This window comes from Podarcis muralis, chromosome 7 (assembly GCF_964188315.1).
Source record: "Podarcis muralis chromosome 7, rPodMur119.hap1.1, whole genome shotgun sequence".
Lineage (NCBI taxonomy): Eukaryota > Metazoa > Chordata > Lepidosauria > Squamata > Lacertidae > Podarcis > Podarcis muralis.
In genome coordinates, this window is record NC_135661.1 from 25,704,199 (window position 1) to 25,730,431 (window position 26,233).

Here is a 26,233-nt window from a genome sequence, read left to right on the forward strand (position 1 = left end):
TTGTGGAAAACTCCTCTCTGTCACATAAGGGAGTCTCAAGGAGAGACCCTGAAGAACAAGCAGCCAGCAGGTTTGTTAGAGAAGAAAGGAAGGAAACCACATCTGACAAAGGAAAACTGGAGTACCCTGAGGCGTTCATGATTGCCACAGGGCTTGTCCTATGCCAGCTCTAGACTTCTGCTTGTGTGCTGTGTACCCTAAGAAATAGAGGCCAGGAGAAGGAGAACAAGGGTGGATTAAGGTCGGCATCATTTGTTTCTGGCCCTTTATCAGCCACAAGACAGGCAGACATTCAAGAGGTGATGCTTCCCCAGAGGATGGGGGGGGGGTGCAGGAGGATTCGCTTTGCATGTTTTTCTACTTGCGGCACAGCAGTGAATCTTTAAAGATGAAAGGACAGGGCATTTCTGCCCGCTGTGCACACAGGAACATAGGAATCTGGCATATACCAAATCAGACCATTGGTCCACCTTGCTTAGTATTGTCTACACTGACTGGCAGCGACTCTCTGGGGTTTCAAGCAGCGGTGTCTCTCTTAGCCCTACCCGGAGATACTGGGGATTGAGCCTGGAAGCTTCTGGCTGCAAGGCAGATGCTCTACCACTGAACTGCGACCATTCACACACACTGAGACCACTGCCTGGTTTTGATGCTAGCCATACTGGGAATGGAAATGGCTCCGGATGCCTGGAAAAGGCAGCAGCAGACATGGCTCTGCTGCAAGGCAGCAAACATGTCCGCTGCTGGGGAAGGTCAATTTTGATTATAGCAAACTGTCACATCTTCTCCTAAAGCATTCTGGGAATTGTAGTTCGGTAAGAGTGCCCATTTTTTTATTGAGAATTCATAATCCTCTTTCAGAGAACTACAACACTCAGGTTCCCCTGTCCTGGGAAAAGAACAATTATGCATTGCAGGGGGTTGGACTAGATGACCCTTGGGTCCCTTCCATCTCTGATTAAACCAGTTTAAGGCTGCAATGCAGCCTTCCTAAATCTCGTGCCCTTCAGACGACAGCTCCCTCCCGCCATCCCCAGACACCACAGCCATGCTCCCATCAGCTTCAGCATCAGCACAGCTGTGTTGGCTGGGGCCGAGGGGAGTTGCAGCTGAAAACATCTGAAGGGCACCAGATTGGGATAAGCAGTTACAGTGCACACACCAGAGGTGGCAGGTTTTAGGTGCAAACTGGGAGGTCAACTGAAAGATTAATGCAGGAAATTGAGAACTACAGTATCATCAGGAGGCCCTGCTGGGTCAGGCAGAAGGGGCATCTGGTCCAGCATCTTGTTCTCACAATGGCCAAGCAGACACAGCGGGAAGCCACAAGCAGGACTCTTCCCACTTGCAATTCCCGGCGGCTGCTCTGCAGAGGCATATTGTACAGAAGAACGCAGCCATCCTGGCCTTTGGCAGCCTTCATCACTTTGTCTAACCCTCTTTTAAAGCCATCTCCTATCTTTCTGAACGCGGGTGGTGCTGTGGGTAAAAGCCTCAGCACCTAGGGCTTGCCGATCGAAAGGTCGGCGGTTCGAATCCCCGCGGCGGGGTGCGCTCCCATTGTTCAGTCCCAGCGCCTGCCAACCTAGCAGTTCGAAAGCACTCCCGGGTGCAAGTAGATAAATAGGGACCGCTTACTAGCGGGAAGGTAAACGGTGTTTCCGTGTGTGGCTCTGGCTCGCCAGAGCAGCGATGTCACGCTGGCCACGTGACCCGGAAGTGTCTCTGGACAGCGCTGGCCCCCGGCCTCTTGAGTGAGATGGGCACACAACCCTAGAGTCTGTCAAGACTGGCCCGTACGGGCAGGGGTACCTTTACCTTTATGAAGCCCTTTCCGTGAGGTAGAACCCCACCCCCACCCCGAGGGGGGACCAAATCCATCAAGATGTCCTTCTCCGACACAAACTCATTTGAAGGCCAGTGTGGTGTAGTGAGGGATTGCCCAGGGTTCAAAGGCCAGCTTGGCCATGATGCTCACCAGGTGATCTCTCAGTCACCATCTCTCAGACTAACCCATCCTGGAAGGTTGTTATGAGGAGAGAATGGGGAGGCAGAGAGCTGTATGCACCAACTGTAGGCTCCTTGGCAAAAAGGCAGGACAGAAATGTAATAAAATGAATGAATAAAAGAAATAGGAGTTGGGCAAGAAGAATGGTTTTAATTAGGCTGGCTCGGAAGCAATTATTGTGCTGCATATTCATTGGTGGGGCAAATTGTTTCTTTTGCCTTAGGGCACATATTTTATTGCAGCCCCAGAGAGGATATCCTGGGGCCAGTCTTCTAAGAATGCCATGTAACTCTCCTTCCCCCCATTACAGGCCTCTTCACACCAAGTTTCTTGCACTCATAAACCAAGTCTTTCTGGTGCTCCCTTTTGCTGACCGTCACTTGAGTCATTTTGGTTGCAACTTTAAACTCCGCCAGGCAGATGCAACAGCTGGAGTATTGCTTGCATGATCACCTTTCCAGGGATGAAGACAAGATGCGTCACTGTTGTTGCTGGAAAGTGCTGCTGCTTTCCCCATTCACTGCAATGTCTGCTGGGCAGCTCCAAATAGTTTTGGTGTGGAAGATCCAAATGCAAGTCCACACGCAGAATTATTACATGCCAGTTTGCGAGCCCCACAGTGGAGCACCTTTTTTGCATGCAGAAGGTCTCAGGTTCAGTCCCTGACATCTGTTGATAAAGGATCACGGAGCAGGTGACAGAGAGGACCAGTCACTGCTGGAGACTCTGAGGAGCACTTCTGGGTTTCCAGCCCTCCCATGAGAGGAATGTGCCATGTAACCATGATATTAATGCCCCTTGCTTCCCTGGATGGAGGTGTGCCTGTGGAAGACTCAGACTTTTGCACAGCTGGGGTGCAGCCTCCCGCACAAAGGTAAGAGCCACATCCCTTTCTCTCCTTCTCCTCTGCCTTTGGCCTTGCCCCCACTGGCATGCTTCTCTCAGGCTGAAAAAGCCCCCCCCCCCCCATCCGCAGTGAGCTAAATGGACAATAGCCCATATGGAGGAGACAGCTTCCTGTGTCCCACGCAAGCCCCTTTGATCTGGAGGCAAATGGGTGTTGTGCAAGAGCACAGCCCAAATGACAGGAAGGCAGAGATAACAGGATTGCATGGATGGGGAAAGCCCAGGTGCAGGGAAAGAGGAGTCATCAGCTTATCTATTTAGGCAACTTGTATGCTGATTCAAATGCGGTTTCCAATAAAGGGATAAAACAGAATCAGCAGAGAAACACAACCTGGTGCCCTCCAGGTGGTTGGGCTACAGCTTCCATCAGCTCCCCCCAATGTAGCTCTAGGATGCTGGGGCTGATGGAAACGCAGCCATGCAAGCTGGTGCTGTTGGGAGTTGGGAGTCCAATAGATTTAGAAAGTACTAGGCTGGGGAATCTGCCATAGGGCCACAACGTGTTCAATGAAGCCATAAAAGATAAGGGCACCCAGACAAAACAAATAGCCCTGTGCCAGAGATAGGCAGGAATCAACCTTCCCTACCCAACTGCTTTCTCTAGGAATGTCCCCCCACTACCACAAAACAACAACAATTGTGCTTCAGGAAGAAGCCATCTATTGGCGCCCCAGCATTGCTGGTGGAAAATCCCTTCAGGTGCTCTGTTGGTGACCCATGAGGTAGGCTGTGTGCAAAGCTGAAGTTGGTTCAGCCCACCAGTCCTGCAGAACATCAGCAGGACCTCCCAGCTTCAGGTGTTTGCTTGTTAATTGCAATCACCTATTAGGATTGTTTATATGCTGCTCTTTATGCCTGAGTTCAGAATATTTGTGGGGGTATCAATAAGCTACAACAGGTGACTTGTGAGATGATTCCTAGAAGTCTTTCCTGCTTGGCTGTGCCTCTTCGGTGGCCTAACCTCAACCTGGTGCTGCCAGGTTTTTGGACTACAATCCCCATCGCTGTTGACAATTGACCATGCTGGCAAGGGATTGATGGGAGTTGTAGTCCAACCTGGAAGGCACCAGGTTGGAAAGGACTGATCCAGAGACAGTGGATCATATCCAACTAACTTTTACTAACCTAACTGTATATTAATTTCAATGGGTCTACTCTGTGTAGGATAAAACCAATTCATGTTAGAGAGCAGATGAACGAGGGACTGCTGTTTGTGGTGCGTATAGTCACCCCATTTTTGCCTCTAGTCATAATCATAGAATTATAATCATAGAATTGTAGAGTTGGAAGGGACCCAGAGGATCATCTAGTCTAACCCCCTGCAATGCAGGAATATGCAGCTGTCCCATACAGGGATTGAAGCTGCAACCTTGGCATTATCAGCACCATGCTCTGAAAAACCTGCAAGACCTTTTTGGTCAGATGGGACAAAAGATATGTGTGCACATCAGGACAAGTAAAACCTCTCACAAACCCCTTTTGATGGAACAATCTCCCCTCCCCTTACCCCACATGCTGTTGGGGGGTGGGTTCTCCTTACCTTGTCAGAGCCAAGTAGGAGACAAGGGTACCATGGCACTAGCAGGACTCATTACACTATTCATTTGGCTCCAGCTCACTGCCCGCATCCAGTGCCATTCATTCTCAGTGCCAAGAAACCCAATTCAAAAGTTACCTGTGCTCAATTCAAAAGTTACTAGGACAGGGACCTTGCTTAAGCCAACTCTCTTGCCATGCCCTCTCCCACTTGCAATCTGGGGATATTTATTCAGACCTACTTTACAGAGTTGTTATAGGATTACCAAAGAACTTTGAATAATTTAAAGTGCATTGTTATTGTTGTCTTTATATTGCCTAAGAGAGCAGCTTCTGAGCCACATGAAATCCTGACTGGCCTTCAGGAGGGATAGAGCAGTGATGGGGAAGAGGGGTCTTGGCCCCGGGAGCCCAGAAGTGATTGGGAAACTGAGACAGAGGCTGAAGCTCAACAAGCAAAGGAGCTGGCTGTAAGCCTGATGCTCGTGATCAGCAGGTGACTGAGGAGGTTCCCCCCTTATTAGATCCCACAGCACCAAAGTTCATAGAGCCAGAGCCAGGAGGAATCTCATGGGTGCCTTCCTTCAAGCCAAGTACCCAAGGCCAACTGTGGAACTCATTCCCACTGGAGGCAGCAACAGCCACCAACTTGGATGGCTTCAAAAGAGGATGAGACAAATTCAAGGAGGGCTAGCTATGGCTCCTGGCCACAATGGCTATGTTCTGTCTCTACAGTTAGAGGCAGCAATGCTTCTGAACACCAGTTGCTGGAAACCACAGGAGGGGAGAGGGCTCTTGTGCCTGGGTCTTACTTGCTGGCTTCTCATGGGCATGTGGTTGGCCACTGCAAAAACAGGATGCTGGACTAGATGGGCTCTTCTGGTGTTCTTAAGTACCTACACCACCAGTCTTAACTCCCTGTTTCAAATTGCACTTCCATCAGTCATCTGAGTGGGCATGGATGTCTTCATCTGGTTCACTTGTTCAATTGGTCAAAGCTTGCGGGGGCTGGGGGGGGGACACACATCAAAGCACATTATTTCTTGAGAAACTCCCAGATAGATGTGAATTGTGGCTTACGTTCTTGTGTCCACATGGCTTCACAAACCAAACCACCGGATGCAGAACAAATGGGCGTGTGAACACAGCCCAGGAGGCAGAGGCTGGAAAGACCTCAACCAACCCCAGTCTTGTTGGAGCAAACTGCGTGCTCAGGTCTTTGGGGTGATGTGACCACTGGCCTGATCTTTTTTTGCTGGGTTGCGGAGAAAGCAACGTCATTGTGATGGGAAGGCAAGTGGGATGGTGCTCCCTCCTCCTCCCAAATTACTTTTTTACTATGCTTTATTATTGTTTATATATTGCACATTTGTGAAGTTTGTGTATGCTTCCTATATCCAGTGTGTGTTTTTCTAAAAAAAAATGTTTAGGGGTACTCTCATTTTGACTCAAGAAAACCACCCATTTCAAATGGGGTAAAATAAATACAGTAAATGGACAAAAGTACAAAGATTCACAAAATGTTTAGGGGTATGCGTCCCCCTGCATCCCCCCCAGAAAAAAGCACTGCCTATATCCTTAAGAAAAAGCATTTAGAAGTGGCAATTGCTTGTGAGCCCCTCGACCCGCCAACTTCCAGCACCTGCCAGGAACATTAGCCGGCACAGCATTTGGCCCTAGAGCCATTTCACACATGCACCCCTTAAACAGGCTTGTGGCCTTAATCCTGTATCTGAAACCCGCTCCTGCTGGAAGGAAACTCAGCCAGTAAAACGAATTCGCGGGGAAGGGAAGGAAAGGGAATAGGAAGGTAACATCCAGAAAGCATCTCTGCCCGGCAGAGGGCAGCGCTCAACAGGCGCGAATGTGCTTGAATAATCCGTGTGAATCCTTCCCCGGCGCCTGGACGCGGAGCATAATAGGCTCGGCTTTGTTTCGCGGCGAGTGAGCGCGGAATGGTGGCTCCGTGAGTTGTAAGCACCCAGGTAGACACGTGCACCTGCGAAATCAAGAGTCCCGGGCCGGGGGGCTGCGGGGCTGGAGGGGGAGATGCTGGAGGGCCTCCCCAGGGCGCCTTCCTCGGCCGCGGAGGGGCGCGCTCTAGGGAGCCCGGCGCCTGGGGAGGGCGGCGGCCGAGCGACCCCGTCCCGCGGGAGCGAGGAGGGCGAGGGGTGGGGGGAGAGAGCGCGCGCCCTGGCCGCCCCTCGCTCCCGACTCCCGCCTGGCGGCTCCCGCCCCGGCCCTGACGTCAAGGAAGGAGGAGAGTGAAAGCAAAAGGGAGCGAAGGAAGGCGGGAGCGAGCGAGGGAGCCAGGAAAACACTCCCGCGCCAGCCGAGCAGGGCAGCAGCCGAGCGGGAGGAGCAGCCGGAGCAGCGCCGCCTTAGGAACGGCCGGAGGGTCGCCCGAAGTTCTGGGGTGGCCGCGGGGTGCGGGAGAAGCTGGGGCGCGCGCGGGAGCCTCTGTCCGGGCGCCGACTGTGGATCTACGCCTTTCCCATCTGGCGGAGCCGAGGAGGCGCAAGAGGACGGCGCGCGGGGCTGGCTGCCGGAGAGGTGAGCGCCGAGGAGCCCGCGGGTCTTCCCCGCCTTTGGCGCGCTTGGCTCCTCTCGGGCCGCCGCCGCTATTGTCTCGCCGCCGGTCTGTTTACCTTGCCGGGCGGGGTCCGGGGAAGGGGTCGCTCGAGGGGCGGACGCTGCGCGCAGGCGAGAGAAAGGAAGCAGAAAAGAAAGCGCCCCCATCTCCTCCCCGGGGCCAAAACGGCGTGTTGCGTGGCGGCGGCGGCGGGGGGGGGGGTCTGCCTTGCGAACGCCCAGCCCGGCCAACAGAGAGTTTCCTTGGGGAGACCCCCGTCAGATAACGCCACCCCCTTTGCCTATAATGCCGTGTGCACGCGCGGGGCCCCCTCGCCTTCTCCTTCGCCGGCGCTTCAGATGCTCCCATCCTCTGATTTCCCCACCATAACATCAACATTGCAGAGAAGCGCTTCTGGCGTGAAATTAATTTATTTGTCGGGGGGGGTGGAGGAGAGAAAGACGATTCCCTCTTGGAAACGGGCTCGGGGTGTGACGATATACCCCCCGCCCGTCCTTCCTTCCGTTGCTTTCTCCTGGGATCCAGTAGATCGCGCATTGGCCAAGGATGGGCTTGGCCAGCGCCTTTCTCTCCGGAGAGGGTTGGGGGTGTTTGTGTGTGCGTGTGTGTGTGTGTGTGTGTGTGTGTGTGAGAGAGAGAGAGAGAGAGAGAGAGAGAGAGATGATCTGCCTATTTGTTGCTGGCCCCGCATATTTTTTTGCAAACGACCAAGTGTTATCTGGAACGTGGGCGCGATCCTGTTGCACGTTCATTGAGGAGTAAGTGCCGCTGGCTGCAACAGTTCCCAGGGAAATATGCGCTGGATCGCTCTTCTCAAGAGCTTTTGCGGAGCACCTCTGCCCCACCTCAATTTCTCACAAGGGCTTCGTTTTCCTTTCTTCTTTCTCGTGCTAACGCAGGTTTAAAATGTTGTTTTAGGCTTGCTTCCCTCTTATGGGCCTGTTTTCTTTTTAAGCCAAAGAAAAAAACAGCTGTGGAAAGTTTTCTGTTCGCCTCTCGCCTTCCTTCGCAACTCCCCCCCGCCCCCCGAGCGCGCTGGGGCGTGTGCCTGTGTTTGCTCCGGATCAAGTTTCTTCTGGTGACTTTTGGAGGAGCGCGTTACGAGATCTCCCCCCCCCCCGCCTGCCCGGGGCATTCCCGCCCCCCCCCGCCCCTCTGCATCATTTGGTAGCCGGACCCTCCTGCCTGCCTGCATAGTTGTTGTTGTTGAGTCGTGTCCGCCTCTTCCTGACCCCCTGGACCAGAGCAGGCCAGGCACTCCTGTCTTCCACTGCCTGCCTGCATAGTTACTTAGAAGCAAGTTCCCCGGCCTTCCAAGCGAGGCATGCGCTCATCCTCTGCGCTCTTAGGCTCGCAGCCCGATCCCATTGGCGCTTCCCTGGGAGCAAATCCTGTTAAATTCAGTGGGGCTTGCTTCCAGGTAAGGGGAAGCCTTGACTCTTGGGTCGGATTGCAGCATTCGGTGGGCCTTGGCAGTCCTCCCCCAGGTGTGTGGAGCGGGGAAGGGTTGTCCCTAAGCCAGCTGTTCTGGCTTCTTGCTTGGGGCCCAAGAGCAGCTGCCCGGCCCAGGCAGAGAATCGTGAAAATTATTCTAGCAGATATTTGGCTAGTGATAGCACTACTCAACCTTTCCTATTCCTTTCCTTCACCACTAATATATATCTCACAATCTTAATCTAATATTTATTCCTGCTGCTGCAGTTTTTGGGTCTGTTGCCCTCCCCCACAGACAGGCTCTTCCCAAAAAAGGAAAGGGGAAAAAAGGAAAAGGAAAAAGAAGATGAAATACTGATGTCTCTCTTGTCAGCAAACATTTGAACCCTGCATGTCTGGGGCGGCCTCCCCACTTTTCAAACAGAGCAACACAAAAAAGTCCCTTCTGTGTATGTGTACACAACACCATCTGGGCTGCTTTTCTTTTCAGCCTCTATAGTCCCTTCCCCCTCCTGCTTTTAATGTTATTTTCTCTCTCTTTTCTCTCTCTTTTTTCTCTTAAGTAATTTGAAAAACGCAAATAGATCCCTGGGGCTTGTTCACATCAGTACAAAGCATGGGAGGCAACAGCCGTTCAATGTAGCTTTTTATTTTAAATAAACTCTCCAGTTCAAACCTGGCCAGATAGCCCCAGTCTCCCTTGCCGTTTCTCCACACCCACACATCCCATAGCCACACAGAATAGGGTTGCCAGCTGACCAGGAAAAGCGAACAAAAAGCCCCTTGCTAGGCTTGCTCTTGTGGCCTTAATAATAGCCTGATCTGCAGAAGCAGCAGGGAATGCTTTTCTGGGCATGGGGGTAAGTGTAATGGCCAGCTAATACCTGCCAGTGAAGTTGCAGAACAGCTGCTTTAGCAGGGCGTAGGACCGCTGGACAGTTGGGAAGTAAGCAACTCTGCATACCATAGAATCACAGAGGGATGGAGTGTGATCATGTATTTGATGGAAACACTTGATGTGGATTCTTTGCTCTGTAAAATGTGCTTTCCACACAAGCAGAGAAGGATCCCCCTTCTCAATGCCTCATTAAGCCAGATATAATTTGCTCTGTGTGTGTATCAGCCTTTGAAATTGTTGGTAGGTTCAAGGTTGAGGGACGCGGGTGGCGCTGTGGGTAAAACCTCAGCGCCTAGGACTTGCCAATCGTCAGGTCGGCGGTTCGAATCCCCGCGGCGGGGTGCGCTCCCGTTGTTCGGTCCCAGCGCCTGCCAACCTAGCAGTTCGAAAGCACCCCCGGGTGCAAGTAGATAAATAGGGACCGCTTACTAGCGGGAAGGTAAACGGCGTTTCCGTGTGCTGCGCTGGCTCGCCAGATGCAGCTTGTCACGCTGGCCACGTGACCCGGAGGTGTCTGCAGACAGCGCTGGCCCCCCGGCCTCTTAAGTGAGATGGGCGCACAACCCTAGAGTCGGACACGACTGGCCCGTACAGGCAGGGGTACCTTTACCTTTTACCTCAAGGTTGAGAAAAAGGAAGGACTTATTTCCATGTGAAGTTATGAGCTTGTGGAATTCGCTGCCACAAGATGTGGTGATGGGCTCTAGCAAGAAGGACCAGGCACATTTGTGGAGAGGGGGGGGTGTCTGCTTGTGAGTCTGCAGAGGTGGAAATAGTTAGCTGGGCTTCTCCATGGGACTCCGCTCCATTTAGCTGGGCTGCTCTTGGACTAATAGCTTTTGCTCAGAACCTGTTTGTTGTGTGTATGCCAGCTGGGTGTCAGTTTTCCCTCTCAATCCACTCTGGCTGAGGTTTCTAATCTGTGAGCTGATTTTTGGTGTGGAGGCGAGGAGTAATTGTCCCTCCTTCTTAATTAGCACAGGAGTAGCAGCATCTGCAAAGTAAGTTAGCAAAGGAAATGTGGGCAGTCTTTGCTTATTTATTCCTGCTTTCTCTCTTGCTACTCAGGTTCCCCAATTTTCTTCTCTTTCTAGACTCATTTTATTTGAGGGAACCTTCCTCACAGGATTACTGTAAGGATTCAATTCGTTTAGATCATCTTAGTAGGGTTCTGATAGTTACATGACTCTGGGTTGGGGGCTAATGACAGCCTCCCACGTTAACCCCCTGTCAACACCTTGCTGGTGCTAAACTGAGGATGTTGGTCTTTCACGAAACTGTTCTACCTCTACAAGTGTTTTGCAAGATGTAGACTGCTTAGGACTTGAGTGAGATGAACCCCAGGTGAGTTTTCCTCTGCTGGAAAAAGCAAATTGGGTGCTAAGGAGGGACGCATCCTTCCCCAGCCTTTCCCGACCTGGTGCCCTACAGATGCTTTGGATGACAACTTCCCTCAGCCCCAGCCAGCACAGCTGATGAGAATTGTAGTCCAAAACATCTGGAGGGCACCTGGTTGTGGAAGGCTGCTTTCACCTGAGCTATGCCTTCTGCTTGGACACACAAAAGGGAGCGGATCCATATTGTCAAATCCCTCTCTCTCTTACAGAATTGGGGGCCAGTGGGATGACTATGTATTCCTTTCCAGCAGGGGGCACCCTCATGCCCTCCTCCTCTTCCCAAAGGAGGGGAGTGGTCTCCCCCCCCCCCTTTCTATTTTCTGTTCTGCAGGCAGGATCTGGGAATCTTCAACTCAGAAGCATTTTGGGCTTTGTGGGGGAGGGGTGAGAGGAGGCAGTAGTAAAGCTAGTTACTAAATGGCTCAGAGCCACAGATCCTCCTCCTTGATCTCTTGACGGCTCTTTTATCTCAGACTCTGTGGCTTTTGCCTCTGGGGTGGAGTCGGCTTCATGGCTTCCAGAGGACTGAAGTGGCTTTCAGAGGGGTACTAATTTAAACACACGCGACACTGGTGTTAGCTTTTTGTGCCAACCAAGATCTTCCCAGCCAGGGCAGGAGGCGGCAAAGTGCATCTTTTGTTTTCTCTCTCGTTTCCTCTCCTCCTTTTGCCTGCTTTCCCCTGCCTGCTGCCAACACAGCATTTCGTCAGGGATTGCCTCTGATTTCTGCTGCTGGGTGGCTGCAGCATTTGGAGCTGGTGGCAAATGTCACCAGGGCAGTAGTGGGCAAATGCTTTCTGGGGAGGGTAGATTTGGGCATGAAACAAGACACCCCCCAGTTAGACCTCCTTAACCCAAAGATGGACTCATTTTGAGGCCCCACAGATGTAGAGCTGTGCATACCCAAAGGTGTATCCAGTGTTAGTCCTACGCAGAGTAGACCCGTTTAAAATTAACACACATTACTCTGTTCAGTCCATTAATTTCAATAGGTTTGGTCTGACTAAAGCCTATTACTTTTTCTATTTATTACCTGCCCTTCAGGAACAGGCATGCTACATGGGAAATAACATCAGGGGATCAAAGCAAGTGAGTCAAGCTGTAATGCAGCTGTGCTGGCTGAGGCCGAGGGGAGTCCAAACCAACTGGAAAGGCTGCCATAATGAATTGCCTGTGGAAATGTAGTTAGTTGTCCGGGGTCCTGCCCAGGCCCAGTCCGTGATATAAAAAGCCAGGCTGTTGGGACCTCCAAGTACTTCACTCTCCCAGTCTGGGGCCTGTTCCATTTCACAAGCGGCCTCCCTCCACGTGGTTCTTTGCTCATTTTCATGAGGGGTGGGGGCGACTGGAGGTGTGTAGGTGCAGGTGCTGCCTAGCAGGGCTTTTCCTCAGCCAGAACTCGCTAGAACTCAGTTCTGGCACCTCTCAGATGGGGGCACCATTGCCATTATATAAGAACAAGGGAGGTGTTCATAGTGAGTTCCATCACCTCTTTTTCTAGAAAAAGAGCACTGCATTTTGGGGAAGGATCCTTTAATGGACTCCTACAGTTTGCCACTCTTGTTCCTGTTTAGTTCTGCCTTAAAGAAGAGGCCCTGGACTAAGCCCACCCACCCACTTGCTGCAGTGGGTGCTCTGCACCATTGTTCAGGGCAAGCTGAGAGACCCACAGCCACCAGGGTGAAACTGAGGGGACTGCAAGGGCTGTTGCTCAGGGGCACAGTACCTTCCTTGCATGCAGAACATCTGAAGCCAGGGCTGGGAATTGTCTTCCAGCTGAAACCCTGGAGAGCTGTTGCCAGTCTGTGGACAATACTGAGCTTGATGGACCAATAGCTCTAAGCTTCATATGTGCACAATGCTTCTATATTATATAATGCTAATCAGCAACCTTTACATGAGCCCTAAAAGGTTGGCCAGTGCTGTTATCCCCATTTTGCAGATGCAAGACTGAGGGTGAGAGAACTGTAGTGTTCCTAATGCCATTTAGTGGCAGAGTGTAAGAGATTAGAACTGCAGACTTCTTGGTGTGAATCTCTGCCTCTTAGCCACCAAGGATGACACCAATGATTTTGTTTTTATTCCTAGTCTGTCTTGCCAAGGTGTGAAACTCCTCCGTGGAGGGACAGGACTGATTGGCATCTTACAGGCATTCATCTTGGATGTGTTTTTCCCACCACAGAAAGCATCCCGATTTCCTTGCTGGAGCAATCTAGACTGAGCCAGCCTGCTTTGTTCCTTCCTTCTGCCTAAATTTTAGCTCCTTGGATGAGGAGTTCCCTTTGTATTCTTGCCTAAGACTGACCCACCATGTAGTACAGCACTGATGGGGGACCTGTGGCCCTCCAGGAGTTGCTGGTCTTCCAGTTCTCATCAGCAACTAGTGTGCTTAGGGGTGATAGGGGCTATAATTGAACATCTGGAGAGCCACAGGGTCCCCATCTGTGTGGTAGTCTAAGGTAAAAAGAACCGCTGCCCCTCGACTTATGGGAGACAATCCCCTGGAAGCCCCGGTGGAATGAATGGAACATCCTGGGAGATGGTCCACGGTGGCCAGATCTGTTTGTGTTCCTAATTACTCTCTTTATTGGCACCCCGAAATCCATCCCCATGAAGTAGCCATTTCAGGTGGACTGATCTAGGCTGAATCATTTTTATTCAGAACCCAATAAATGTGCTTCCACAGTCTTGCTCTTCTGCCTTCTCTCTTGGGGCTTAATTTTGTCCTCTTCCCCTCTTTGACTCACTGGCTGTTCCGGAGCCTCTTTTAGTTGGGAGTTGTGCAACTGCTCTGCTGACTTCGACGGCTCTTTTCTTCACAGCATCCAAAAATGGGAAGATCTGTGATAACTCAGTGGGAATGTATATTCACGCAATATCTCTAGTTTAAAGGATCCAGTTCCTGATGGGTCTGAGAAAAGGTCTGTTTCAGGTGTGGGGACTTTTGGCCCCCCAGATGCTGCTGACCTACATCTCCCCTCAGGCCCAGGCAGCATGGCCTGTGGCCAGGGATGATGGGAGATGTAGTTCTGCAGCACCTGGAGGCCCCAGGTTCCCCAGACATGGCTTATCGAGACCAGCATTCTGCTGCCTACAGTGATCTGCCAGATTTATTTAAAAGATTTGTTGCATTTCTATTGCAACTTTTCCCAGGAGGAGCTCAAGGTGGTGTCCATGGTTTTTTCTCCAGAAAGCCCATGAGGAGAACATGAGGGCAGTGGTCGTCTCTTGCTTGTGGCAATCAGAGACCCCCTGCCTCTGATCTTGGAGAGGTTATATGGCCATTATGGTTAGTGACCAATGCCTAATCTCCTTTTAAATTCATATTTAAAACATTTAAAATTCACCACATCTTGTAGAAGCAGATGCCATAGTTTAACTATGGGTACATTTTCTAAGCGCTGTTCACATACTGAAAAATAAGATGGCCCCTGCCATCTGATAGGCTCACAATTTATTCATTTATTTAGAAGCATTTCTAAACTGCTTAATATTTTAAAGCAAGATACAGGTACAAACAGGATTTCCAGGGGGCGGGGGCGGGGGGAGAGTCCAGTCTTGAGCTCCTTGGAGGAAAGGTAAATGTAAAAATAAATAAATAAATCTTATGGGTCAAGAGAAAAATGTTTATCCACAAGACACAGGAAGCAGTTAACAAATGATGCTTCACGTAACTGACATGGCACGAAAGGAAAAAGGATTGGGGAGGGAGGAAGAAGAAAGCGAGCACTGGAGCAGCTGTGCCTTCATTAGATGATGGATGGGGCCAGGTTGCCCTTCCCTTTGCAGAATGTTCTTCCTGGGAGATAGGGAGACATGGTTCCATGGCAGAGGCCAAAGCGTGTCTCGCTTCAGCTCTGCAGTCTCAGGTAGCTTTGGTGGTTCTTTGATATAGCCATAGGTAAAAATTGGCTCCTTCCTACTGAGTTGGCATCAGCTGGTGAAGTAACGGTGGAATGGCACAGATCTCCTTTCAGCCAAAGTGGAAAGGCCTTTAAATTCTCCCCCATGGAGAGTGAACGCCTGGTGTTACCGTCTGCACTAATGCAAATTTCTCCAGCCTGTTGGCTCACTTAGGCAACTGCAACTGTTTTGAGATGTAAGCCGCTATCTAACTGTAGCAGCTGAATATATTTGCATTGGAAAGTAGTCCTCACTGGTGTATAATTGAGAGCTACCTGTGTGTATTTGCATTAGTAAGTGGCCTGGTGGTTTCTCTAGTCAGGATTTCACTGCCGCCCCTGGAGTCTGATGGACACTTCAGCATTAATAGGAATGTTCCTGCCACCTTTTGCCAACATAATCAGCCCCCTATCAAAAGCATCCTCTGACCCGTTTGAAGCTGCTCATGCAGGCCTGTGGGCAATGGTGGATTTCTTGCCGCTTGGCTCTTCAGCGATTGACGGGGGCGAGGGGGGGTGTCAGGTTGGAATGTGCTGCTTGTTAGTGGATGTAGACAAATTTGCAAGTGGCTTCTAGGGTGTCTGTGGCTGGAGTCAGACGATCCTCCCCCTCCCTGCCAGAGTTTGTTAATTTTATTTCATAAAATACAGTACTGCATGATTGTGAAAAACAGAACAAAAACCTTCAAAATGTGTTGAAGTGCTTTGAGGAAAGTTTTGATGGGGGCACAGCAGTGCTGGCTGATGGGGATAGCAGTCCACCTGTAACACAGCCTTTCCCACCCTGGAGTCCTCCAGATGTTTTGGATGGCAACTTCCACTCATTGGGAGCTGTGGTCCAAAACATCTAGAGTGCACTAGGCTGGCAAAGGATGTGTTACGGTATAAACTGATTGGCACACTTCGTTCCTGATGCACCGTCTGGGAAAGGGGCAGAGCATGCAGAAGGCGTGAGCTGCAACCCTTTTCCAAAATCTTGGAGAGCTGCTGCCAGTTGGTGTAAGGATGGACAAAGAATCTGACTTGGCCTGACGCAGTTTCCTATATTCCGGTTGGGGGGGGGGTCGCCCCCATTCAGTCCAGTAGCTTTCTTGTTGGCGTGCATGGTTTGGCTCAGCCCAGATGCATAAACCAAGAGGGGGGGGGATTGCGGGGCAGGGTGTGTTGCTGGGTTCCAAAGGTGTGCACTAAACAGACTTTTCCACATTTGTTGCTTATCTTGGTCTATTTCTGATCTGGTTGTAAGCACCTGCTCAACACTTGCCAAGGTTGCTGCCATTCTCCTGAGATCCAGCAGTGATCTACAGATGTGGCTTTCCTGCAGAGGGTGGGGTTTCCTGCTGCCACTGACTTTCAAACACCCCATGGTACCAGAGTGGGTTTCTCCTTTGCTCGCAGTGCAGGAATTAGAAGGGTTTGGCAGGACTCTGACCAGCCAATTCAACCTGCCTCCGGCCAGCAGCACTTGGGGGAGGGGGGAGTTCCAGCTTGAGTTCCACAGCCCCCAACTTGCAAGCCACCCAAGACAGCCTAACCAAATATACAAATAGCCGCAGTTGTCTGTTGCAGTGAACACATCAGGGTCTTGTGGGACCTTCAAGATTAAGATGTGTATTATGTCGGGGATGGGCAAGGCAGATTTCTGGGTGATTTGAAGGAGATCAGAAGCATTTCTGACTCAGTTTGTTTAACAGTAGCAGCAACAAAACTCAGCCAGTTCCGGTACCCAGAACTAATTCCTGGACTCCAAATTATTTAATTCTAAGCACACATATTTTGCACCAGGCTCTAATTGGTGGATTTGGGGGAGTTAAAAAAACAACAAAGCAAAGCCTTCTCGCCTGCTCATCCCTGTATTATAGGGTATACTTTCGTGGATTACAGCATGCACAACATCAGGTGCATGGACCTCTCCTCAGATGGCAGACAGATTATACATTTTTCAGATGGGAAGGGGAGGTGACCTGTGGGGAGAAATGGGAAGAGAATGCAAAATGCAGAGTTTGTGACCATTCAGTTAATGCTAAAATGTATGCAATATAAGCCCAGTGGATCATTCGTGGAAGCATTAATTGGTGATACAACACAATCATTCTAGATTTGCTGTGTTATTTAAGAGGTGGAGTGGAAAAGGAAACCCCCGCGCAGATAGAGTCAAACTTCTTGATAAATTCTAATCCAGCATTTTCACACTGGAATCTCTCTTCACATTTTAAAGTTTCTTATGACTGAGCACAGATGAACCCCAAGTTGAGTGTTTTCTCCTGTGCCCCAGGGAGCTGAATCTTTATGAAAAAGGCCTGGAGGAGAAGCTGTTGAGTGCTGGAATCTTCCTGCCCCCTTTATTCCAATTTTCACATTTGCTTTTTTTATAACTGAAGTCTGGTTTTTCAGGCAGCTGCTAATATTAAGCAGTGAGCTATTTTTAAATTTGCATAAATTTATAGTAGCCTAGCACATCCAAACCCACATGAATTCCGGGGTGAGGAAGTTTGTATAACATGATTTCAAGTGTAGTTTGCAGGGTGGTGGGGCAGGAGAGGGAGGCTAATTTGCAAAAAGAGGCCTGGGGGCTGCAGCATGTCTTGAGGTTGCAGCCTTTGACCCGAAGCAATGCTGTGCTATCCTGGAATCTGTGAGAAATGCATTCTGTACGTGTTCAGGGTGCTTATTTTATTACTCCACAGTTTCCCCCGATTCCTTCATGAAGTTAAGTAGGAGCAGGTTTGAGGAACCTTCAGTCTGAGGGCCGCATTCCCTCCTGGCCAACCTTCTAGGGGCCACTTCCCAGTAGTGGGCAGGGCCAGAGGCAAAAGGAGGTGGAGCAATGGGTGTCACCTTTCTTTCTGTACTGAAGGGGACATCTGTGCAAAAAGCACCATCACAGTTGGGTGATGCAGTTCCAGCAAGGAAGGAAGCACTCTAGGAGAGCAGGGCTGGCAAGAGGTGGGGTCCAGGGAGAATCCCAGGGGCCTGGAGGGGCCACATGGCCTCTGGGCTGACTCCAAAATCCTTCCTTTACATGCTTCTCCCACAGTTGATGGTGACGGCCGAGATCCAAGATCCGGCTCTGCTTGGACTGTGCTTGGTGGTGGGGCTTCCTGGTGTAATAGCCTTCGGTTCCCACAGTCCACTGACCCTGTTCCTTCTTCCCTTTCCGGAGATCCATTTATATGCTTCTTTCTGCCATGAACTCTGCCTCCTTCGGGGACCTTGGGAGGAGGGAGGGCTCTTCCTGTTTCCCTTAATGAAGAACAATAGCAGCTGTGACTCCCACCATCCTCAGGCCAGCTGAATTCTAAAAATGGTCTTGTCCAGGGCTTTCCAAATGCTGCGCAACTCGCCCTGACCCTGCATCTCAGAGGTGCTTATGGGAATGTGGGCTGTGTGCTCTGCAGCCAGTTCACCCTTTGCACGCTCTGCACTTGAGTCCCACTTGACTTGCCCTGGAGATGTGAGCTCAAGCCCAGGGTGCCAAGACGTGTGATGTCTCTCAGTTAGTGCTGCAATCTGTAAATGATGGAAGAGTCAAATCTGAACCAGTCCCAGGAATCGGAGGTATCCCTCAAGGCGAGAAGGATAAAAACAAAGTTGCCAATAGAGGAATGCCCTTGTAGCAGGGGTGGATAGCCCTTTTCAGCCGGAGGGCCACATTGCCTTCCGGGGGCCGCATCCCAGTGGTGGGTGGGACCAAAGGCAAAAGTAGGTGTAGCAACAAGTGAATTTTAGCTTTATACCATGGGCTAGTGTCTACACCCCCATCCCCTGCTATTTATTCTCTGCCCTGGCAAGTGGGAGGCATGATCAGAGGTCCAAGACAACAGTCCAGCCAGGCAAGAACCCTCAAGGAAGGTGCAAAGCAGGTGTGGTCTTGGGCAGCAGCTAGTCCTGCTAGCTAGGCATGATCAGTCCAGCAACAACTGGCGGACCCAAGTTTGAGAAAAGCTGTTCTAGGGGGAGAGGGTGTGGCTGCGGTACAAACCCAATTGCCTCAGATAGAGCCTCAAAGGGCCACATTGTACAGACTTAGTGGGGCCACAGTGTAGATAGCACATCTCTGAAAAGGGTGGCGATGATTGTCAAGGGATATATTGCAACAATGGGGAGGGGGGGTTAGTGTAGAAAAAAGATGTCTGGGCATGTGGAGGATAACAGAGGCCTATCAAAGGATGCGCGGCATGGAGAAAGTGACCCCCCCCTCACCCCCCCTTTCATAACACTAGAATCAAGAATCCTGCAATGAAGCTGAAATGCTGGGAGATTCCAGGACAGAGGAAAGGAAGCACTGCTTCATGCATGTAAACTGGGAATTTGCTGCTGTAAGATATAGTGATCATCACCTACTTAGGGATTAGGCAAATTCACACAGCATGAAGCTATCAGTGCCCACTGTCTTGATGGCTGTATCTTACCTCCAGGAGAGACAGCATCCCTAGGAATGCCAGCCGGAGGAGACGACTGCTGCACTCACAGCCTGATGGTGGGTTTCTGAGGGGCACCTACTTGCCCACTCTGGGAAATGGGCTGCTGGACCTGAAAGGCCTTGACTTTCATCCAGGTTCTCATGTGGGCATCACTACACAGAATTCACCATGTCTAGGTCCCTGCATGCACAGTGGGTCTCTCTGGTTGTGACAATCCGTCTCGGTGATCTACAACATCTGATTCTTTTTATGGAGAATACAGCAGCTAGTTCAAAAAAGGAATTGCCCTCCAACCCCAAAGGAAGATAATGGACCCGTTTTGGCTTGTTTTCCCCAATCTGGGATGGAGCCAGGCATAGCCAATGCCATGTCCTCAAATCTTGTGGTCTGCAACTCCATCATTCCTGCCCATTGGCTGTGCTGACAGGGACTGGTGGGAGCTGCCGTCCTCCCATGCGTCACATTGGCAACCCCTGCTTTGTGGCATCTTGGAGTGAGCCTGCTCTCCACCCCAGGTATTCGGGGGCCTGAGCGGGAAAATCAAAGTGGATTTTCTATTCTGTCCACTCCACAGTTTAGGTGCAGGCACACTCTAATCAGGAACTTCTCCTATGCAAACCCATTTGAAAGGAACAGGAACTGTGCCAGAATGCTGCTCTTGGAGAGGAAGTGGATTCTGCTCCAAGAAAGTATGCCCCATAATAATACGTTTGCTAGTCTTTAAGGTGCTATAATGCCTTTTGTTTTCAAGCTAGGGTTGATAAAGTACCAGGGAAACACAGCCTGAGTAGGGCAAGGCGATTGGGTTGAGTTAATGAAGATTCACCTGTGGAGGATGCACCAGAAAGACCAGCCAGCAACCATGAGCATCTTGATGTCCCCCTCAGTTCCACAACAGTCAACATTAGAACTCTGCTTCTGTGTCATTTGGTGGTCCTTGATGTCGTCCAGGATAAAGAAGTCCACATTTCTTCCTGTCTTGACTTACTGCATCTTTTCTGCTCTGTGTGTGTGTTGGGGGGGGGTACCTTCCCTTGTCCCACATCAATGCTTATTTGGGGATTGTGACGCATGATGGGTGTGTTGTTTACTGATCCATTACCCGCCTCTGCAGCCTCCTCCTGTCTTCTTGGGGATTTCTGAAATAGAACTTGGCAATGGCCTGGTGGAGACCATTGGTGTAGCCTGGCATCTGAATGGTTGTTTCAGCTGCCAGCAAGTGAGATGTCTCTTCCGGCCTCCACCCCCCCATCCCCCCGGGATAAGTCAAGTTTTCCGTAGGTCACTCACCCCCCGGCTTCTGGCTATTCCTAGCCATCTTGGGCTGAAGGTGCCAGGTTGGCCCAGTGGCATGTGAACCGGAAAGCCATTGGCAATGGCTGCCCCACCGTTGCATGCTCAACTGGATGTTTTGAGCGAGTGTTCGTAAGCCGTAAGAGGGTGCTCTGTCCTGGCCTCCCACCCCATTCCATACAGAAAAGCTGAGCAGGCTGGCGGTGGAATCTCTTGCTTCAACACAGACAACAGGTCAGGCTCCTCTGCGACACGCAAGAGCAGCAGGCATGCTTGGGGGGCAGATTTCCTGCTGGATCAGGCCTCTGGCCCACCTAGTTCAGCACTCTGTGCTCACAGCGGCCAGCCGTATGCCTGTGGGAAGCCTGAAAAGCAGGGCCTGAGCACAACAGCACTCTGCCCACATGGGATGCCAGGAGCTGGCCTTCAGAGACGCACTGCCTCTGACCGTGGAGGTGGGGCATAGCCACCGTGACCAGTAGTGATGGGTGTATGTGTTGTGCACGGAGCACCAAAGCCTTTGCTGCTGCTTCCTGCCTCCCAGCAGCCGCAGCCAGAGGCACCTGCTTCCCTCTGGCCAGTGGTTGGGCCGGACCTTCAGGGCAGCTGTGTCTATGCTGGGAAAGGGCCATAGCTCAGTGGCACAGCACCTGCCTTGCAAGCAGAAGGTCCCAGGTTCAGTCCTGGCATCTCCAGGTAGGGTTGGCAGAGACTCCTGCCTGAAATCCAGTCGGTGTAGACCGTGCTGAGGTAGATGGAACATGTAAGACAGCTTTCTGTGTTCTGTGTTGTTTCTGCTCCTGATAAGGTTCCTTCCTAGTTGATGCTTCGCTTTTGTCAGCCTGCACTGCAGCTTTTCCCTGAAAATAAAAAAGGAACACAGGAATCCTGGCTTTGAGACTGCTGGCATGAAGTGGTAGCCTCTGAACATGTACAGAGTGCCTTTCTCTCTGCTGTGAACTAGTAGCCAGCTTTTGGTTGGATTGAGGACCGGAAGTCTTCCCTTCTCTCCTTCCCTCCCGTGCCGCCTTTCACAGCGCCTTGCATCCTTCCCAGAGTTGATGGGGGGGGGGGGGGGGAGGCGTGAGTTTGGCCAGGCAAGGCTGCCTTTGCCAGAGATTGCAGAAGACGTGATCCATCTGCGTTCTTGGTAGTGAGGCGGACTTAGCTCCCAGGGGCAGAGGAAGGTGTGGTTGCAGTTCCGACTCAGCTGGAAAAGGAAAACATTGCTGCTTTTTTGGAACTGTTAATTGTTTCGTTCTCCCCCCCCCCCTTCCTACATGCAGCTGACTCAGCGCTGGCCTCATTCGGAAGACAGGAAGTGGTTAAAAGCACAGGAAAGCCACAAGAAAGGGGATTTGACCAAGGGGGGAGGCTTATTTGGGGAGAGTTGGATCGAAGGATTTGTGGTGAGTTGGCTGGGCTGCATTTCTAAGTCCTGGCAGAGGTTTCTGGTGTGGAGGGCCGTGGCTCTTGGCCTGGATCTCGGAGAACATTGCTGTTTCTTTCTTTTAAAATAGAGCCAGTGCAGGCTATTTTGCTTCCCCCATTCCACCCCCCTCCACACAGTTAGTGGATAATAAAACTGGGTGGAAACCTAGTTTAGATCCTCTAGTCATCTACATAGTGGTTCGTGCTGCATGACCACCCGTGGCCCTGGTGGTCAAATAATTGGTGATATTTTTCTTTTCTTGTTCAGCTGTAAGCTTGAGGTGAAAAGGCAGATTTTGCACTGGCCTTTGCCCCCACAGCCTTTTGAAAGCTATTGGGCCCTGACCCAGCCTGCCCTCAGCAGAGACCCACACTTGGCTCTGCCCCCCAAAGACCAGGGAAACGGCAGCATTTTCACTTTTGTTAGTTGGTGGCTTTGTAGGCATAGATGCAGCACTTCGTAGATAATGACTAAAAAGGGTTGCATCCCATGCTGGTCCTCCTCAGAGGAGACCCTTTGATGTTAATTGACACTTACTCATTAATTTCATTGTAGAAATTAGTTGGATACCAACCATATACAGAAATGTAGCAGGATGGCTGAAGGAAGCAGGTCATTCAAAATGGACTTATTTTACTACTTTATTTTTGGCAGTTAATATACTTTTCAGTCAATAGTGCCCTCTGGGTGGGTCTGCCATGAACTTTTCGCTCAGACAACTGGCTCCCAGTCGTTCCTTTTCGCTGTCTGTGGACCTACCTTAAAGGGTTGTTGTGAGGATTAGTGAGGTAAATGTTTGTGAAGCAATTCTGAACACTTGGAATAGGTGTGGAGATGCTAAGTAGTGTTTTTAGGTCTGCACTTTTCCCGTTTTACAGACTGCGCCCCTGAGGCTGCGGGGCAGGAGTGACTTTGCCAACCTTGCCTAGGGAATAACTGGCAGAACATTTTAATGGGCCGTGTTCTTTACATTTATCCTTCCAACAGCAGGGCTGTCAGGTGAGCTCCAAGTACCCCCAAATTACCCTGGTGCCTGAGTGGCTTGTGGGTGCACGTGACCAAGCGCAAAGCTGATCCCAGGTTTTCTAGGTTCAAATACCTTGCTTTGCTCTGTAGGTATATATAGTTACTTTAATTTTAAATTAGCCCTAGGAGGTGGAGTGCCGCGAAAACTGGTTCTAGCGACCCCATGGGCTGTTACTCATCCCCGGCTTGTGATCTGTTAAGTGGGCATAATGATGCAGGCCAAATGGCTGCGGCTGTTGGGAGCCTTGGCAGGGAGCTTTGATGATATTAAAAAACCACGGCGTCCTAATTGGCTTTGTGTGCCTGATGGGGGAGGGGAGGGATGGGCCTCGGCTCATGGGGTGGGCTCTCTGGGGCAGTTTTATACTATGTTTTAACCGGCACACTCTGCAGTCTTGCTGTGTGAGTCCTGCTGACCGGAGGGTCATGTGGGGAGTTGACTTTGCTGCTTCCCTGTCTGGAATAATTTTAAGAGAAGGCAAACTGGCTTGCAAACAAGCAGAGCCAAGAGACAGGTAGCCCCCTCACTCCTGCCGACTTGGAAGGAAGCCAGTTTGGGAAGTGTGGCGTGAAACTCTGCCCTTGGGAGGAAGGGGGGCAGCCAGCAAATCACATTACTGGGGACGAGGAGAGCAAGGACTCATTTTCTCCTCCAGCACATGTGCGCATGTGTGTGAGCACATGTGCGTCGTGGGAGCAGCACGCAAATATATAAATCACTGTGTCAGATGACAGAGCCATCTAATCCAGTATTCTGTAAGCAGCTCGCCAGCTCTAGGAAGCTCACAGGCAAGGTTTGTGAAGGCGGAGATGTTTTGTAAGAAGGGGCCTGGCTCCTGGTTCGGGCCAGTAGCCCATCCAGTCCAGCACCCTCTTCTCACAATGGGTGACCCCCAGGTGCCTCTGGGAGACCTGCAAGGAGGACCTGAGCACAAGAGCACAGCTATGTAAGCCAGGCGCCAAATGGCTCCTTAAACCAGGGTTACAGTTGCCAAAATTGAATGTCTAGTTTCCACTTTGGGGCCAGACTGCTCAAAAGTCGTATTTTTCAATACAACTTTTTTGTTCCCGAATTTCTTTCTGATTGTGCAGATAAAATATCACAAATAGAATTCTAAAGGATGTGTTGCTAGTGTGTGAAAACAGACAAGATCCCCAGGCAGGCCCCTCCAGGTGGTGGAGACGTCAGCTGCCACCCTGACACCTGGGCATCTTCACTTGGTCGCAAGTGGCCAGTAGTCAGGTGCAAAATGTGCCCGGCACCTGGCAGGTTTTGAACACTGGCGACAATCACTAGTGGTTGTGGATAGCTGCCTTCTTCATGAATTTGTCCGCGTCCTCTTTTGTGGGAATCAATTCCCTACTTTTAACAATGTGGTTTCTCTGCTCTTTCGCCACAGCGCCTGATATTTGGAGGTATACTTCCTCTGTACATGGAGGTTTTGTGTTGTCCTCTTTGCTACTGATAGACCAGGCAATGTTGGTACTCATTTAGCCTTGCTGCTGCCTTTTTGTGTGGATTGCCTGCTGCTGGCAGGATTCAATATGTGCGTGGAGGGGCACTTATTAGCCCCAGAAGCCTTTTCTCAGATTACACGTGGGGAATTGAAACTGAGTCACTTGCATGCTGCCACTCAAGTTTGTGGCTGGGTGGGGATTTGAAGCCCCCCAAGACTATGAACCTGCGCAGAGTGCCTTTCCCTCACTATTGGGTAAAACCACAGCCGGTGCAGCAATTGCACATTGGGGCAGATTAGGAGACCTTTGTGGCAGTGGAAGTCTTCAGTTGTGGTCTGCCTTGGCTCAGAACTAAGCTCTGGTCGCTGGCAAGGAGGATTAAACCCAGCATCTCAAGTTGGAGGCAAAATTTAGGAAGCTGTCTTATTCCATCAGTCTTATCTAGCTCAGTATCATCTACACTTGCTGGCAGTGACTCTCCAAGGTTTCAGATCTGGGAGAAGAGGAATGTTTTTGCCCGGCACTTACAGATATATAATGAAGGCGCCCGACAAGCCTCCCTGGGGAGAGCATTCCACAAGCAGGGAGCCACCGCAGAAAAGGTCCGTTCTTGTGTTGCCACCCTCTGGACCTCTCATGGAGGAGGAGCACAAAGAAGGGTCTCAGATGATGATCACAGGGTCCAGGTTGGTTCATATGGGGAGAGGCAGTCCTTGAGGTATTGATTACCTACCACAGAACTATGGCACTCCCCCTAATCAAGTTTGGGGTGTTGCCAACCTGATGCCCTTCACAGTTTGTTAGACTGCAATTCCCACCTGTCCCTCCCAACAACCTCTGGAGGGCACCAAGTTGGCAATGGCTGGCCTAGAGTTTTGGGATTGGACTGGGGAGAGCTGAAATTAGCTGTCTTGTTCAGAACAATTTTCTGGATTTATAAAGTCCTGAAATGAAATAGTATACAATTACTTGGTTGGCTGGTTCTCAGCCTGGTCTCTCCATTCTCTCCTTCCTGTCGGGAACGTGAGTGTTCACGTTTGTTTGTAATTCTCCATCCTCCCCCCCCCCCTTCCACTGTGCTTTGCTGGATGCTCAGCTTCTGATTTGGAGGGCTGCGCAGAGAGGGGCACCTGAGGCCCTGTCTGCACTTGTGTGCTTTAACCATTTTCAGACTGTCATGGTTAACCAACCTGGGAACATAATTCTGCAAGGGGGGGGGAGGGGAGAGAGCGCATTCTTGATGCCCTTGAAAATCTTGTCTTTCCAGAGTTCTACAAATCTCAAGCCAGGTAAGACTTAGAGGATCTCAGGCTGCTGCTGTTGGATTGGTCTAGCTATTGGCTATTCCGAGGCTGTATTCCAGATGTAGACAAATGTATTGGCTCAAGCGTGTGGGCTAGCCCTGCCCCTGAATGTCAGTTAGATTCAGAAGTGATGGGGTTTAAGCACATTCTGCACATGCTCATGGGCTTCAGGTGGAGAAATGGGAAAGACTCAGAACAACTTCGGACATAGTAAGCTGCCTTTAACTGAGTCAGGCTGTTGATCTATCTTAGCCAGATTCTGAAAGGAACCCTTGATCAATACAAATTAAGCAGCAGCTGTGGCTCTGTTGCGCTTGGATGTGATTCACCCACAGGTGTGCGGCAGGAAGTTGTGCCGCGCTCTCCTTGGGAGAAGTGAATGCCTGTTTCTGCAGAACAGGAGTTTGAAAGTGACATTTTCTTGAAGAGGTGCTATCTGTGCAAATTGAGCCAGGTATTCTGGACTTGCACAGCAAGAGGCAGGTTGCTCCTTCAAAAATTGTGTCAGGGTTTTTTTGGTTGTTTCCCCCCAGAATCTAGTTTCTATGTTTGAAGCCAGAAAAAGATTTTCCTGGGTTTGAGCATATGGCAGATCAAAAAGGATTTGGTTGATTCGGCCAAC

General features: G+C 50.7%; 1 protein-coding gene across 2 annotated transcripts in view; it reads left to right on the forward strand.

The window, feature by feature from the left end:
• The first annotated feature begins 6,342 nt into the window (after positions 1 to 6,342).
• The window catches only part of SEMA4C (semaphorin 4C), a 63,940-nt gene continuing 44,049 nt past the window's right edge, over positions 6,343 to 26,233 (forward strand). Inside the window, exon 1 of one of the 2 annotated variants that reach the window (XM_028740612.2) lies at positions 6,343 to 6,435. The gene's annotated coding sequence lies outside the window, so the exon portion shown is untranslated. Of the gene's footprint in view, positions 6,436 to 6,629; positions 7,004 to 26,233 lie in introns of those variants that run through there. The other variant, XM_028740611.2, reaches the window with a different exon arrangement.